The 17,208-nt window shown below is 41.4% G+C and overlaps 1 non-coding gene across 1 annotated transcript; it reads right to left on the bottom strand.

The window, feature by feature from the left end:
• Positions 1 to 1,064: 1,064 nt before the first annotated feature.
• Positions 1,065 to 1,192, bottom strand: LOC120093452 (small nucleolar RNA SNORA17). The gene has a single exon (XR_015623618.1). It is a non-coding gene; the product is annotated as a small nucleolar RNA SNORA17 (small nucleolar RNA).
• Between the last annotated feature and the right edge of the window lie 16,016 nt (positions 1,193 to 17,208).

Here is a 17,208-nt window from a genome sequence, read left to right as displayed (position 1 = left end):
AAGACCAGCTCTCCAGAGCCCATCCCCTTGGGGCCAGCAGCCCTCATATCCAAGGCTAGCTCTGCTGTGGTACCCAGGTGAAGTGCAGGGACCACTCTCCAGAGAGCTACAGCATGTGAGGGATAGAACCATCTGTCCTGCTCCAGGTCCAGCTCTCCCATTTGCCATAGGTAGCAAGGAACAAGGGTAAAAGAGCAACTCTCCATCTCCTACCCTGCTACAAGGCAGACAAATTGCTGGGCCAGCTCTCCCACGCTTGCATCACTGGGGCCAGCTCACCCACAATTCCTGTAAGGATCCTCTCTCTCAAGTAATGCAGCCGGCTAGGGGCAGATTCAGCTGTCTTTCTTTCATGTCTCCAGAGACAGCTCTCTCGTGATGCCAGGTGAGGGCTAGGGCCAGTTCTGCACAGCACTCAGACATTATGTCCCTGGAGCTGCAGCCCTGACAAGGGATGTCTGCCTGTCCTGCCTGCTACTGCAGGGCCACACATAGGCCTGGACCTCACCGTGGTTTCAGGTGACATCTTACTCCAGATTGTTCATCATTACTCTCAACTCTTCTGTTCTGGCTCTCTTCACTGTGCCCATATCCGTCTGTTTCTTTTTCTCTTCCCTTTCTCCACCACTGACTTGCTTCTCTCAAAGGTGCCCAGGGTCTCTTGAGTATCTGCAATCATATCCCAAGAGTACTATTCCCTGCTCATGCGTTATGGGACCAGACAGGGGTCATCTCAGGCATGGTCTTTCCTCCCAGTCCTGTGTAGCATCAGACTCATGGCCATCTCAATATAGCTCCCTGTCCAGGTCCCATGGCTGGTCATCTCTGGCTCTCTCCTTATGAGGCCAGCCAGAGTGGACCCATGTAAGGGTCATCTGTCTCTGGCTCACTTCCACCCAGGGCCCCAGGATCCCAGGAGGGGTTCTAGCATCTAGCTTGATCCCTATCCTGGGAGCCCATCCAGGTCTGCATATCATGAGACTGGTGTCATTTTAGACTAGCTTCCTGACCGGATCCCTGACACTGGACAAGTTGTAATCTCGGGCTTTTTTTTTTTTTCAGGGAATGTTAGGATACTAGTCATTCGGATCAGGTCAGAACACTGAGCAGAGACACAGCTTCTCTCCTCTCTGCCACCTATCGATGCAGATGTGACACCGCATCCACATCTGCAATGCCTCTAGGGGGCAGTCAATAATATTGTTTTCCCAGGATTAAATAAATAAAATCTTTGTAACAAATGCTTCTTCCAAGAAGCACTCTATTAATTCTAAATGTACATTTTTATTCTTTAGAATACCCTATGCCAGCAGGAACAAATGGGAACAAAAAATTTTAGGACAAAGCTATGAATAAGACAGTATTTTTTAAAAAATTATTTACTTACTATCCAACTGACCCCCCCTCCAGGTCCCCCTCACTCAGTTCCTCATCCCATTCCTCCTCCCCCTGTCTCCAAGAGGGTACTCTGCCTCAAGAGGTCTGCCCCCTCCTTGGGGTCTCAAGTCTCTAGGTTTAGGAGAGTATTCTCCCACCAAGGCCAGAACAGGCAGTCTTCTGCTATGTATGTGCCAAGGGCCTTGGACCAGCTTGTGTATGCTGCCTGGTTGGTGGCTCAGTGTCTGGGAGATCCCTGGGGTCCTGGTTAGTTCAGACTGCTGGTCTTCCTATAGGGATCCCTCCTCCTCAGCTTCTTCAATCCTTCCCCTAAACCAACCACAGGGATCCCCAACTTCAGTTCAATGGTTGGGTGTAAGTATCTGCTTCTGTCTCAGTCAGCTGTAGGTTGGACCTCTCAAAGAAGAGCCATTCTAGGCTCCTGTATGTAAGCACACTAGAGCATCAGTAAGAGTGTCAAGCCATTGTTGCCCCTACCACCCTCATGCGATGGATCCCAAGTTGGGCTGGTCACTGAACCACCTTTCCTTCATACTCTTCTCCATTTTGTCCCTGCAGTTTTTTTAGACAGAAACAATTCTGGGTCCGAAATTTTGACTGGGTTGGTAAACCCTTCCCTCCACTTGAGGCCATGTCTGTCTACTGGAAGTGGACTCTAAGAGTTCCCCCTCCCCAGTGTTGGGCATTTCCATCTAAGATCCCTCACATTGAGTCCTGATAGTCTCTCACCTCCCAGATCTTTGGTACTTTCTAGAGGATCCTCCCACCTCCCACCTCCCACCTCCCCGCCCAAGGCTACATATTTCTATTCATTCTACTGGACCTCTGGGCTCCCCGGCCCCCGCCATACCTAATCCTGTTTTCCCTTCCTCCTCTCCCCTCTCCCACCAAGAACCCTCCCTCCCCCTGTCTTCCATGATTTTTTCCTTCCCCCATCTAAGTGGGATTGAAGCATCCTTACTTGGGCCTTTCTCCTTGTTGTGTGTGTTGTATCCTAAGTATTCTGTATACTCAGCTAATATCCACTTATTACTGAATATAAACCACTTATGTCCATTTGAGTCTGGGTTACCTCACAAAGGATGACATTTGCTAGTTCCATCCATCTGCCTACAAAACACATGATGTCTTCATTCTTACTGGCTGAATAGTATTTCATTGTGTAAAGGAACCATATTTTCTGCATCTATTCTTTGTTAGAGGGACAGCTGAGTTGTTTCCAGCTTCTGGTTATTACAAATAAGGCCACTAAAATCACAGTGGAGCATGTGTCCCTGTGGCATGGTGGGGCATCTTTTGGATATATTCCCAAGAGTTGTATAGCTGGGTCTTCAGGTAGATCTACTTACAGTTTTCTGAGGAACCTCCAGAGTGATTTCCAGAGTGGTTGTAGCAGTCCCACCAGCAGTGGAGGAGTGTTCCTCTTTCTTCACACCCTCCCCAGCATCGGCTGTTATCTTAGCCACTCTGACTGCTGTGAGTGGAATCTTAGGGTTATTATGACTTGCATTTCCTTGATGACTAAGGACTTGTACGTTTCTTTAAGTGCTTCTCAGCAATTTGAGATTTCTCTATTGTGAACTCTCTGTTTAGTTCTCTACCCCGTATTTTAATTGGGTTATTTGGTTTTCTGGAGTCTAACTTTTTGAGTTCTTTGTATATTTTGGATATTAGCCCTCTATCAGATGTAGGATTGGTAAATATCTTTTCCCAATCTGTTGGTTGCCATTTTGTCCTAATGACAGTGACCTTTGTCTTCAGAAGCTTTGCAGTTTTATGAGGTCCTATTTGTCAATTCTTGATCTTAGAGCATAAGCCATTGGCGTTCTGTTCAGGAAAATGTCCCCAGTGCCCATTTGTTCAATGCTCTTCCCCACTTTCTTTTCTATTAGCTCCAGTGTATCTAGTTTTATGTGGAGGTCCTTGATCCACTTGGAATTGAGCTTTGTACAAGGAGGTAAAAATGGATAAACTTGCATTCTTCTACATGCTGACCTCCAGTTGAACCAGTACTATTTGTTGAAAATGATGTCTTTTTTCTACTGGATGCTTTTAGCTCCTTTGTCAAAGATCAAGTGACCATAGGTGTGTGGATTTCTGGGTCTTCAATTCTATTCCATTGATTGGTTTGTCTGTCTCTGTACCAATACCATCCAGTTTTGTTTTATCACTATTGCTCTGTAATAGAGCTTGAGGTCAAGGATGGTGATTCCTCCAGAAGTTCTTATTACTATGCTGCGTTTTTTGTTTTTCCATATGAAATTGAGAATTGCTCTTTCTTGCTTTTTTTTATACCATTTCTCAATCAGTTTATTTTACCACAGACTCCAGGGAAACAAATTTTATTTTAAAAAAATTTTTTTTTATTAACTTGAGTATTTCTTATATACATTTCGAGTGTTATTCCCTTTCCCACTTTCCGGGCAAACATCCCCCTCCCCCCCTCCCCTTCCTTATGGGTGTTCCCTTCCCAACCCTCCCCCCATTGCCACCCTCCCCCCAACAGTCTAGTTCACTGGGGGTTCAGTCTTAGCAGGACCCAGGGCTTCCCCTTCCACTGGTGCTCTTACTAGGATATTCATTGCTACCTATGAGGTCAGAGTCCAGGGTCAGTCCATGTATAGTCTTTAGGTAGTGGCTTAGTCCCTGGAAGCTCTGGTTGCTTGGCATTGTTGTACATATGGGGTCTCTAGCACCTTCAAGCTCTTCCAGTTCTTTCTCTGATTCCTTCAACGGGGGTCCAATTCTCAGTTCAGTGGTTTGCTGCTGGCATTCGCCTCTGTATTTGCTGTATTCTGGCTGTGTCTCTCAGGAGCGATCTACATCCGGCTCCTGTCAGTCTGCACTTCTTTGCTTCATCCATCTTGTCTAATTGGGTGGCTGTATATGTATGGGCCACATGTGGGGCAGACTCTGAATGGGTGTTCCTTCAGTCTCTGTTTTAATCTTTGCCTCTCCCTTCCCTGCCAAGGGTATTCTTGTTCCCCTGTTAAAGAAGGAGTGAAGCATTCATATTTTGATCATCCGTCTTGAGTTTCATTTGTTCTAGGCATCTAGGGTAATTCAAGCATTTGGGCTAATAGCCACTTATCAATGAGTGCATACCATGTATGTCTTTCTGTGACTGGGTTACCTCACTCAGGATGATATTTTCCAGTTCCAACCATTTGCCTACGAATTTCATAAAGCCGTTGTTTTTGATAGCTGAGTAATATTCCATTGTGTAGATGTACCACATTTTCTGTATCCATTCCTCTGTTGAAGGGCATCTGGGTTCTTTCCAGTTTCTGGCTATTATAAATAAGGCTGCGATGAACATAGTGGAGCATGTGTCTCTTTTATATGTTGAGGCATCTTTTGGGTATATGCCCAAGAGAGGTATAGCTGGATCCTCAGGCAGTTCAATGTCCAATTTTCTGAGGATCCTCCAGACTGATTTCCAGAATGGTTTTACCAGTCTGCAATCCCACCAACAATGGAGGAGTGTTCCTCTTTCTCCACATCCTCGTCAGCATCTGCTGTCACCTGAGTTTTTGATCTTAGCCATTCTCACTGGTGTGAGGTGAAATCTCAGGGTTGTTTTGATTTGCATTTCCCTTATGACTAAAGATGTTGACCATTTCTTTAGGTGTTTCTCAGCCATTCGGCATTCCTCAGCTGTGAATTCTTTGTTTAGCTCTGAACCCCATTTTTAATAGGGTTATTTGTTTCCCTGCGGTCTAACTTCTTGAGTTCTTTGTATATTTTGGATATAAGGCCTCTATCTGTTGTAGGACTGGTAGAGATCTTTTCCCAATCTGTTGGTTGCCGTTTTGTCCTAACCACAGTGTCCTTTGCCTTACAGAAGCTTTGCAGTTTTATGAGATCCCATTTGTCGATTCTTGATCTTAGAGCGTAAGCCATTGGTGTTTTGTTCAGGAAATTTTTTCCAGTGCCCATGTGTTCCAGATGCTTCCCTAGTTTTTCTTCTATTAGTTTGAGTGTGTCTGGTTTGATGTGGAGGTCCTTGATCCACTTGGACTTAAGCTTTGTACAGGGTGATAAGCATGGATCGATCTGCATTCTTCTACATGTTGACCTCCAGGTGAACCAGCACCATTTGCTGAAAATGCTATCTTTTTTCCATTGGATGGTTTTGGCTCCTTTGTCAAAAATCAAGTGCCCATAGGTGTGTGGGTTCATTTCTGGGTCTTCAATTCTATTCCATTGGTCTATCTGCCTGTCTCTGTACCAATACCATGCAGTTTTTATCACTATTGCTCTGTAATACTGCTTGAGTTCAGGGATAGTGATTCCCCCTGAAGTCCTTTTATTGTTGAGGATAGCTTTAGCTATCCTGGGTTTTTTGTTATTCCAGATGAATTTGCAAATTGTTCTGTCTAACTCTTTGAAGAATTGGATTGGTATTTTGATGGGGATTGCATTGAATCTGTAGATTGCTTTTGGTAAAATGGCCATTTTTACTATATTAATCCTGCCAATCCATGAGCATAGGACATCTTTCCATCTTCTGAGGTCTTCTTCAATTTCTTTCCTCAGTGTCTTGAAGTTCTTATTGTAGAGATCTTTTACTTGCTTGGTTAAAGTCACACCGAGGTACTTTATATTATTTGGGTCGATTATGAAGGGTGTCGTTTCCCTAATTTCTTTCTCGGCTTGTTTCTCTTTTGTATAGAGGAAGGCAACTGATTTATTTGAGTTAATTTTATACCCAGCCACTTTGCTGAAGTTGTTTATCAGCTTTAGTAGTTCTCTAGTGGAACTTTTGGGATCACTTAAATATACTATCATATCATCTGCAAATAGTGATATTTTGACCTCTTCTTTTCCGATCTGTATCCCCTTGATCTCCTTTTGTTGTCTGATTGCTCTGGCTAGAACTTCAAGAACTATATTGAATAAGTAGGGAGAGAGTGGGCAGCCTTGTCTAGTCCCTGATTTTAGTGGGATTGCTTCAAGTTTCTCTCCATTTAGTTTAATGTTAGCAACTGGTTTGCTGTATACGGCTTTTACTATGTTTAGGTATGGGCCTTGAATTCCTATTCTTTGCAGGACTTTTATCATGAAGGGGTGTTGAATTTTGTCAAATGCTTTCTCAGCATCTAATGAAATGAGCATGTGGTTTTGTTCTTTCAGTTTGTTTATATAATGGATCACGTTGATTGTTTTCCATATATTAAACCATCCCTGCATGCCTGGGATGAAGCCTACTTGGTCATGGTGGATGATTGTTCTGATGTGCTCTTGGATTCGGTTTGCCAGAATTTTGTTGAGTATTTTTGCGTCGATATTCATAAGGGAAATTGGTCTGAAGTTCTCTTTCTTTGTTGTGTCTTTATGTGGTTTAGGTATAAGAGTAATTGTGGCTTCGTAGAAGGTATTCGGTAGTGATCCATGTGTTTCAATTTTGTGGAATAGTTTGGATAATATTGGTATGAGGTCTTCAAGGAAGGTTTGATAGAATTCTGCACTAAACCCGTCTGGACCTGGGCTCTTTTTGGTTGGGAGACCTTTAATGACTGCTTCTATTTCCTTAGGAGTTATGGGGTTCTTTAACTGGTTTATCTGTTCCTGATTTAACTTCGGTACCTGGTATCTGTCTAGGAAATTGTCCATTTCCTGAAGATTTTCAAGTTTTGTTGAATATAGGTTTTTATAGTAAGATCTGATGATTTTTTGAATTTCCTCTGAATCTGTTGTTATGTCTCCCTTTTCATTTCTGATTTTGTTAATTTGGACGCACTGTCTGTGTCCTCTCGTTAGTCTGGCTAAGGGTTTATCTATCTTGTTGATTTTCTCACAAAGAACCAACTTTTGGTTCTGTTGATTCTTTCTATGGTCCTTTTTGTTTCTACTTGGTTGATTTCAGCTCTGAGTTTGATTATTTCCTGCCTTCTACTCCTCCTGGGTGTATTTGCTTCTTTTTGTTCTAGAGCTTTTAGGTGTGCTGTCAAGCTGCTGACATATGCTCTTTCCTGTTTCTTTCTGCAGGCACTCAGCGCTATGAGTTTTCCTCTTAGCACAGCTTTCATTGTGTCCCATAAGTTTGGGTATGTTGTACCTTCATTTTCATTAAATTCTAAAAAGTTTTAATTTCTTTCTTTATTTCTTCCTTGACCAGGTTATCATTGAGTAGAGCATTGTTCAATTTCCAAGTATATGTGGGCATTCTTCCCTTATTGTTATTGAAGACCAGTTTTAGGCCGTGGTGGTCTGATAGCACGCATGGGATTATTTCTATCTTTCTGTACCTGTTGAGGCCCGTTTTTTGACCAATTTTATGGTCAATTTTGGAGAAAGTACCATGAGGAGCTGAGAAGAAGTTATATCCTTTTGCTTTAGGATAGAATGTTCTATAAATATACGTTAAGTCCATTAGGCTCATGACTTCTCTTAGTCTGTCTACATCTCTGTTTAATTTCTGTTTCCATGATCTGTCCATTGATGAGAGTGGGGTGTTGAAATCTCCCACTGTTATTGTGTGAGGTGCAATGTGTGTTTTGAGCTTTAGTAAAGTTTCTTTTACGTATGTAGGTGCCCTTGTATTTGGGGCATAGATATTTAGGATTGAAAGTTCATCTTGGTGGATTTTTCCTTTGATGAATATGAAGTGTCCTTCCTTATCTTTTTTGATGACTTTTAGTTGAAAATTGATTTTATTTGATATTAGAATGGCTACTCCAGCTTGCTTCTTCTGACCATTTGCTTGGAAAATTGTTTTCCAGCCTTTCACTCTGAGGTAGTGTCTGTCTTTGTCTCTGAGGTGTGTTTCCTGTAGGCAGCAGAATGCAGGGTCCTCATTGCGTATCCAGTTTGTTAATCTATTTCTTTTTATTGGGGAGTTGAGGCCATTGATGTTGAGAGATATTAAGGAATAGTGATTATTGCTTCCCGTTATATTCATATTTGGATGTGAGGTTATGTTTGTGTGCTTTCATTCTCTTTGTTTTGTTGCCAAGACGATTAGTTTCTTGCTTCTTCTAGGGTATAGCTTGCCTCCTTATGTTGGGCTTTACCATTTATTATCCTTTGTAGTGCTGGATTTGTAGAAAGATATTGTGTAAATTTGGTTTTGTCATGGAATATCTTGGTTTCTCCATCTATGTTAATTGAGAGTTTTGCAGGATACAGTAACCTGGGCTGGCATTTGTGTTCTCTTAGGGCCTGTATGACATCAGTCCAGGACCTTCTGGCCTCCATAGTTTCTGGCGAGAAGTCTGGTGTGATTCTGATAGGTCTGCCTTTATATGTTACTTGACCTTTTTCCCTTACTGCTTTTAATATTCTTTCTTTATTTTGTGCGTTTGGTCTTTTGACAATTATGTGACGGGAGGTGTTTCTTTTCTGGTCCAATCTATTTTGAGTTCTGTAGGCTTCTTGTATGTCTATGGGTATCTCTTTTTTTAGGTTAGGGAAGTTTTCTTCTATGATTTTGTTGAAGATATTTACTGGTCCTTTGAGCTGGGAGTCTTCACTCTCTTCTATACCTATTATCCTTAGGTTTGATCTTCTCATTGAGTCCTGGATTTCCTGTATGTTTTGGACCAGTAGCTTTTTCCGCTTTACATTATCTTTGACAGTTGAGTCAATGATTTCTATGGAATCTTCTGCTCCTGAGATTCTCTCTTCCATCTCTTGTATTCTGTTGGTGAAGCTCGTATCTACAGCTCCTTGTCTCTTCTTTTGGTTTTCTATATCCAGGGTTGTTTCCATGTGTTCTTTCTTGATTGCTTCTATTTCCATTTTTAATTCCTTCAACTGTTTGATTGTGTTTTCCTGGAATTCTTTCAGGGATTTTTGTGTCTCCTCACTATGGGCTTCTACTTGTTTATTTATGTTTTCCTGGAATTCTTTCAGGCATTTTTGCAATTCCTTTCTGTAGGCTTCTACTTGTTTATTAATGTTTTCCTGTGTTTCTCTAAGGGAGTTCTTCACGTCTTTCTTGAAGTCCTCCAGCATCATGATCAAATATGATTTTGAAACTAGATCTTGCTTTTCTGGTGTGTTTGGATATTCCATGTTTGTTTTGGTGGGAGAATTGGGCTCCAATGATACCATGTAATCTTGGTTTCTGTTGCTTGGGTTCCTGCGCTTGCCTCTCGCCATCAGATTATCTCTAGTGTTACTTTGTTCTGCTATTTCTGACAGTGGCTAGACTGTCCTATAAGCCTGTGTGTCAGGAGTGCTGTAGACCTGTTTTCCTCTCTTTCAGTCAGTTATGGGGACAGAGTGTTCTGCTTTCGTGCGTGTAGTTTTTCCTCTGTACAGGTCTTCAGCTGTTCCTGTGGTCCTGTGTCTTGAGTTCACCAGGCAGATCACTTGCAGCAGAAAAGTTGGTCTTACCTGTGGTCCTGAGGCTCAAGTTCACTCGCGGGGTGCTGCCCTCGGGCTCCCTGTGGCGGCAGCAACCAGGAAGATCTGCGCGGCCCCCTCCGGGAGCCTCAGTGCATCAGGGTTCCAGATGGGGTTTGGTGTTTTCCTCTGGCGTCTGAGATGTATGTGCAGAGAGCAGTCTCTTCTGGTTTCCCAGGCTTGTCTGCCTCTCTGAAGGTTTAGCTCTCCCTCCCACGGGATTTGGGTGCAGAGAACTGCTTATCTGGTCTGTTTCCTTCAGTTTCCTGCGGTGTCTCAGGCAGGGGTCCTGCCGCTCCTGGGCCCTCCCCCACGGGAGCCCAGAGGCCTTATACAGTTTCCTCTTGGGCCAGGGATGTGGGCAGGGGTGGGCAGTGTTGGTGGTCTCTTCCGCTCTGCAGCCTCAGGAGTGCCCACCTGACCAGGCGGTGAGGTCTCTCTCTCTCACGGGGTCTGGGAGCAGAGAGCTGCTGCAGGCCGGGATCCGAGGGTGTGGGACTTCCGGTAAACACAGGACGTGCCCGGTCCTAGAGGAATTCTGCCTCCGTGTGTCCCGATTTCACCAGGCACCTTTCTTGCAGCAGAAAAGTTGGTCTTACCTGTGGTCCCGAGGCTCAAGTTCGCTCGCCGGGTGCTGCCCACGGGCTCTCTGCGGCGGCAGCAACCAGGAAGCGAGAATTGCTCTTTCTAACTCTATGAAGAATTGAGTTGGAATTTTGATGGGGATTACATTGAATCTGTAGATTACTTTGAGCAAAATGGCCATTTTTACTGTATTAATCCTGCCAATCCATGAGCATGGGCGATCTTTCCATCTTCTGAGGTCTTTGATTTCTTTCTTCAGAGAATTGAAGCTTTTGTCATACAGATCTTTCACTTGTTTGGTTAGAGTTAAGCCAAAATGTTTTTATATTATCTGTGCTATTGTGAAGCTTGTTGTTTCCTATTTTCTTTCTCAGCCCATTTATCATTTGTATAAAGGAAGGCTACTGATTTGTTTGAGTTAATTTTATATCCAGCCACTTTGCTGAAGTTATTTATCAGCTCTAGAAGTACTCTGGTAGAATTTTTGGTGTCACTTATATATTTTATTGTATCATCTTTTTTTTCCTATTTGTGCCCCCTTGATCTCCTTTTGTTGTCTTATTGCTCTAGCTAGAACTTTGAGTGCTATATTGAATAGATATGGAGAGAGTGGACATCCTTATTCTGTCCCTGATTTTAGTGGGATTGATTCAAGTATCTCTCCATTTAATTTGACATTGGCTGTTGGTTTGCATTTATTATTATTTTATTATTTACTGGTTTTTATTATGTTTAGGCATGGGCCATGAATTCCTGTTCTCTCCAATACTTTTAACATAAAGGGGTTTTGTGTTTTGTCAAATACTTTTTCAGCAACTAATGAGATGATCACATGATTTATTTTCTGAGTTTATATAGTGAATTACACTAATGGATTTTCATATATTGAACCATCCCTGTATCCTTGGGATGAAGCCTAATTGATCATAGTGAATTATGTTTTTGATATCTTCTTGGATTTAGTTTGCTAGGACTTTATTGAGTATTTTTGCATTGATATTCATAAGCAAAATTGCTCTGAAGCTCTCTTTCTTGGATCTTTGTGTGGTTTAACTGTGGCTTCACAGAATGAATTAGTTGGTTTTCCTTATGTTTCTATTGTTTGGAATAGTTTGAGGAGTGTTGGAATTAGTTCTTCTTTGAAGATCTGGTGGAATTCTGCACTAAAACCACCTGGCCGTGGGCAGTTTTTGGCTGAGAGTTTTTTAGTGACTATTTCTATTCCCTTATGGGACTTAGCTTATCTGTGCTTGAGTTAACTTTGATACATGGTACCTGCCTAGAAAGTAATCCATTTCATCTAGATTTTTCCAGTTTTGTTGAGTAAAGGCTTTTGTAGTAAGATCTGATAATTTTTTGAATTTCTTCAGTTTCTGCTGTTATGTTGCCCCTTTCATTTCTGATTTTGTTAATTTGAATACCGTCTCTGTCCTTTGGTTAGCTTGGCTAAGGGTTTACCGATCTTGTTGATTTTCTCAAAGAACCAGCTTTTAGTTTTGTTGATTCCTAATATTGTTCTCTTTGTTTCTAATTGGCTGATTTCAGCCCTGAGCTTGACTCTTTCCTGCTGTCCACTCCTCTTGGGTGTGTTTGCTTCTTTTTGTTCTAGAGCTTTCAGGTGTGCTGTTAAGTTACTGGTGTAGGATTTCTCAAATTTCTTTACAAAGGCAGTTAGTGCTATGAATTTTCCTCAGCACTGCTTTCATTGTGTCCTATAAGTTTGGGTATGATATGTCTTCATTTTCATTGAGTTATAGAAAGTCTGATTTTTTTATTTCTTCCCCACCCAAGTAGAGAGTTGCTCAGTTTTGATTGGTATGTGGGCTTTCTGTTGTTTTTGTTATTCTTGAAGTCTAGCCTTAGTCCGTGGTGATCTGATAGGATGCATAGGATTATTCCAAACTTCTTGTATCTGTTAAGGTTTGTTTTGTGTCCAATTATGTGGTCAGTTTTTAAAAAGGTAACATGAGATGCTGAGAGAAAGGTATATTCTTTTGTTGTAGGGTGAAATGTTCTGAATATATCTGTTAAATCCATTTGGTTCATAACTTCTGTTAGTTTCACTATGTCTCTGTTTAGTTTCTGTTTCATTGACCTGCCGATTGATGGGAGTAGGGTATAGAAGTCTCCTGCTATTATTGTGTGAGTTTCAGTGTGTGTTTTGAGCTTTAGTCAAGTTTCTTTTGTGAACATGTGTTGTGGTAATTATTAAATATATATGGTTCTTTTATCCCACACTAGAGCCAGAACCATAGGGCCACATGGCATTTGCAGGGTACTTTCATCTCAGCAGCAGCCTGTTTTAGTGTGGCACCACAACACCTTATCTCTTGTTATCCTCTAGCCCCATCAGTCTCTCAGCCCCCATTGCTAGCTGCCCTCTCCTGGCTGTCCTTCTACCAACTGTGAACTCTCTGGTCCCAGGTACTGGGTAAAATCAGAACACTAGAGGTCCAGCAGTGGCTGGTTTATTGAAACACCCTGTCACAGACTCTGCCCACACTCCCAACAACTACCCTCCCCACTTCCCCTGGTGTTTATAGTGTAAACTCCCAACAACCTGATAAAATAACTCAATAAGCCGCAATTTAGCAATCAGATTTATGTTAAATTCTCAATCCACAGTACATCCACACAATAAACTCACAACCAATTGATAAAGATATAAACTGCCCACATAGATAAGATAAATTGACCTGTAGAAATGCATCCCTTAAGAAATATTCATAACTAAGTATGGCCCTAAGACCACATGGATCTGGGTCACCCTTTTCTGCTTCCTTCTTGGTTCTTCTCCCTTCTTTCCTCTTCTCTATCTCCTTACCAAAACTTTGTCTGCACCTTACTTTTTACTGTCCAATCACGGGCCTTAACTTAACTTGCCCTCAGCTGCATATAGACATCAACCAACAAACATGGGTACCCTTGCATTTGGGGCATAGATTTTCATAATTGAGACTTCCTTCTGATAGACTTTATATTTGATGACTATCAAGTGTCCTTCTCCATCTTGTTTGATTACTTTGGGTTGAAAGTCTATTTTATTGAATATTAGAATGTCAACTCCGCTTGTTTCTTGGGACCATTTGCTTGGCAAACTTTTAAATCAGTCTTTTACTCTGAGGTAATCCTGTTTTTGTCATTGAGGTGTGTTTCTTGTATGCAGCAAAATGCTGGATTCTCCTTGTATATCCAGTCTGTTAGCTTATGTCTTTTTATTGAGGAATTGAGTCTGTTGATGTTGAGAGATATTAAAGATGGAAGACTGTGAGTTCTTGTCATATTTGTTGTTAGAGGTAGAATTATGTGTGTGTGTGTGATTCTCTCCTTTGGGGTTTCTTGTGAGATGATTAATTTTTTGTCATCCCCCCTCACCCCACTTTGCTGTAGATACCCTCTCTGGGTTGGAGTTTTCTTTCTAGAATCCTCTATGGGGTTGGATTAGTAGATACATATTGTTTAAATTTGGTTTTGTTTCTCCATCTACGATGATTGAGAGTTTTACTGGGTATAGTAGCCTGTGCTGACATTTGTGTTCTCTTAGAGTCCACATGACATCAGTGCAGGATATTCTACCTTTTAGAGTCTCTGTTGAGAAGTTTGGTATAATTCTGATAGAATTTATATGTTACCTTTATGTGCCTTTATGTGTTACTTGGCCTTTTTCCCGTATAGCTTTTAGTATTCTTTCTTTTTTCTGTGCATTTAGTGTTTTGATTATTATGTGACAGGAGGATTTTCTTGTCTGGTTCAGTCTATGTGGTGTTTTGTAGGCTTCTTGTACATTTGTGGCCATCTCTTTCTTCAGGTTAAGGATGTTTTATTCTATGATTTTTGTCAAAGGTTATTTTGTTTCTTTGTTTTTGTTTTTGTTTGAGGCTTTTTTTGTTTTTGATTTTGTTTTGTTTTTTGCTCTTTAAGCTGGGAATCTTCAGAATCTTCACTCTCCTCTATTCTGATTATTCTTAGGTTTGGCCTTTTGTTTGTGGCCTGGATTTCCTGGATGTTTTGGGTTAGGAGTTTTTCATGCTTTCCTTTTTCTTTGACTGTTGTGTCAATCTCTTCTACAGTATCTTCTACACTGAGATTCTTTTTTTTCTATCCCTTGTATTTTGCTATTGATGTTTGCATCTGTAGCTCCAGATCTCTTTCCTAGGTTTTCCATTTCCAGGATTTCCTCCATTTGTGATTTCTTTATTGTTTCTACTTCCATTTTTAGGTCTTCAACTGCTTTGTTCAATTCCTTCACCTGTTGTGTTTTCCTGTATTTCTTTAAGGGATTTGTTTGTTTCCTCTGTTTACTTATATTTTCCTATATTTCTTTGAGTTATTCAGATCCTCCTTAAAGGTCTCTACTATCTTCATGAGATGGGATATTTTGGTCAGCATCATACTTTTCAGGTATGTTAGGGTACGCAGAGCTTGCTGTGGTGGAAGAACTGAGTTCTGATGATGCCAAAGTATATTTGCTTCTGTTGCTTCTGTTCTTCCACATGCCTCTAGTTATCTGGTTATCTCTGGTATTAACTGGTCTGGGTGTCTGGAGTCTGCCCACTGTGTCCCTGGTTGCAACAGATCTCCTGGGAGACCTGCAGACTGTGGGATGCTGAGAAGGTCAGATATGCAGATCTGCCCCAGCAGAGGTGCAGACTGGAAGGGAGATTGGGATTCGTGTAGAGTAGAGGGGTCCTGCATCTGCCGAGCTTCTTGGGGGTCCCAGCTGGTGAAGTTTTTTGGGTGGATGTCTTACCTGTTATCCTGCTTACACCAGATGTCCTGAAAGACCTAGAGACTGTGGGATGTTGAGAGGGACAATTTGCCCTGGTGGGCGTGCAGACCAGAAGGGAGAAGGGGTTTGCATGAAGGGAGAATAGAACAATATTTCTAACAATGGCATTTTTCCTAAAAATTTCAAATGAGAAGATGCATTAAGGGTAAATTTCAGACATATGATGAAGGAATTGGTAGAGAGAATATAGAAAAAGCATTAAAATACAAGAATATATGAAAAAATCAAGTTTTGTTGAAGTTAGAGTTTGCAAAGACTTTAAAATGTTTCCTGAAATACAAACTTTATATTGATAAAAACAAAGCAAAAAAAAGAACCTTAAAATTACAAATAAACGTTCTCTAAAAATAAAAAAAATTTAAAACACCACAAGTTATAATCTCTCATTCCTTTAAAGAAGCTACACAGAATAAGAGATACAATTTTGAAATCAGAATCCGAAGTCTTGTGTTATAATTTAGTATCTAGAACCACAGTAGACATGGTGATTAGAATAAAAACATACTCTTTTTCTGGGCTTCATGTAAAATTCAAAAACTGGCCTAGATAGTTTATAACATTTCTTTAAGTGTTAAAATTCTCTGATACATGATAAAAAAAAAAACAGTCTTGGATAATATCGACTCTAGTTGAAATCACATAAAACACTGGCATCTCTTGTACAGATATCTGTAATAGCTAAATGATGATCCATCATTTAGATCTATGTACCCAAATCCTGTGAGGGAGAAAGCAGGACTCTCAGAAGTGTGGATATTCCTGAGAACTCAGGGGAGACCTCCACTTCTGCTGATATTCCTGGCCCAAGACCTCTGGGCACAGGAAACTAAGAGCAGTCAGAGGCAGGACCCTTCTGGTTTCTGCCTGCACCCAGAGCTAAAAGCCAGTTGCCAGGTGTGCTAACACACCAGAGAGCATAAGTAAGCTCAACTCTTCTGCTCTGAGCCACCCGAGGGCAGACCTCAGGACATACAAACCCAGGAGCAGCTTGGGACAAGACCCTTTTGGTTTCTGCCTATGCCCGGAGCTGAACTGGTCCCACAGCCCTCTGTACCCAGATCCAGCTGTAAGAAAACAGGTCTACAGGAGTGCTGACACACGGGCTTGCAGGAGGGTCAAGCCACTGTCAGAGACAGCAAAACAAGCTAACACCAGAGACAACCAGAGGTGAGAGGCAAGCACAGGAACCTAAGCAGCAGAAACCAAGACTACTTGGCGTCATCAGAGCCCAGTTCTCCCACCAAAGCAAATACTGGATGCCCAAACACACCGGAAAGGCAAGATCTGGATTTAAAATCACATCTCATGATGATGATAGAGGATTTAAAAAAGGATATAAATAACTCCCTTAAAGAAATACAGGACAATACAGGTAAACAAGTAGAAGCCCTCAAAGAAGAAACACAAAAATCCCTTAAAGAATTATAGGAAAACACAACCAAACAGGTGAAGGAATTGAAAAAACCACCCAGGATTTAAAAATAGACATAGAAACAATAAAGAAATCACAAAGGGAAACAACCCTGGAGATAGAAAACCTAGGGAAGAGTTCATAGCCACAAGCATCACCAACAGAATACAAGAGATAGGAGGGAGAATCTCAGGGGCAGAGATACCATAGAAATCATTGACACAACCGTCAAAGAAAATGTAAAATGCAAAAGGCTCCTAACCCAAAACATACAGGAAATCCAGGACACGATGAGAAGGTTAAACCTAAGGATAATAGGTATAGAAGAGAGTGAATATAGTATAGAAAGGTCAGTAAAGATCTTCAACAAAATTACAGAAAAAAAAAAAAAACTTCCCTAACCTAAAGAAAGAGATGCCAGAAAGATACAAGAAGCCTACAGAACTCCAAATAGACTGGACCTGAAGAGAAATTCCTCCTGTCACATACTAATTAAACACCAAATGCACAAAACAAAGAAAAAATATTAAAAGCAATTAAGGGGAAAAGGTCAAGTAGCATATAAAAGCAGACCTATCAGAATTGCACCACACTTCTCACCAGAGACTACAAAAGCCAGAATATCTTGGGTAGATATCATACAGACCCTAGGAGAACACAAATACAGCCCAGG

This window comes from Rattus norvegicus, chromosome 6 (genome assembly GCF_021556685.1).
Source record: "Rattus norvegicus strain SHRSP/BbbUtx chromosome 6, alternate assembly SHRSP_T2T, whole genome shotgun sequence".
In the NCBI taxonomy this organism is placed as follows: domain Eukaryota; kingdom Metazoa; phylum Chordata; class Mammalia; order Rodentia; family Muridae; genus Rattus; species Rattus norvegicus.
The sequence above is the reverse complement of the archived record's forward strand: the minus strand, read 5'-3'. Positions and strand labels throughout refer to the sequence as shown.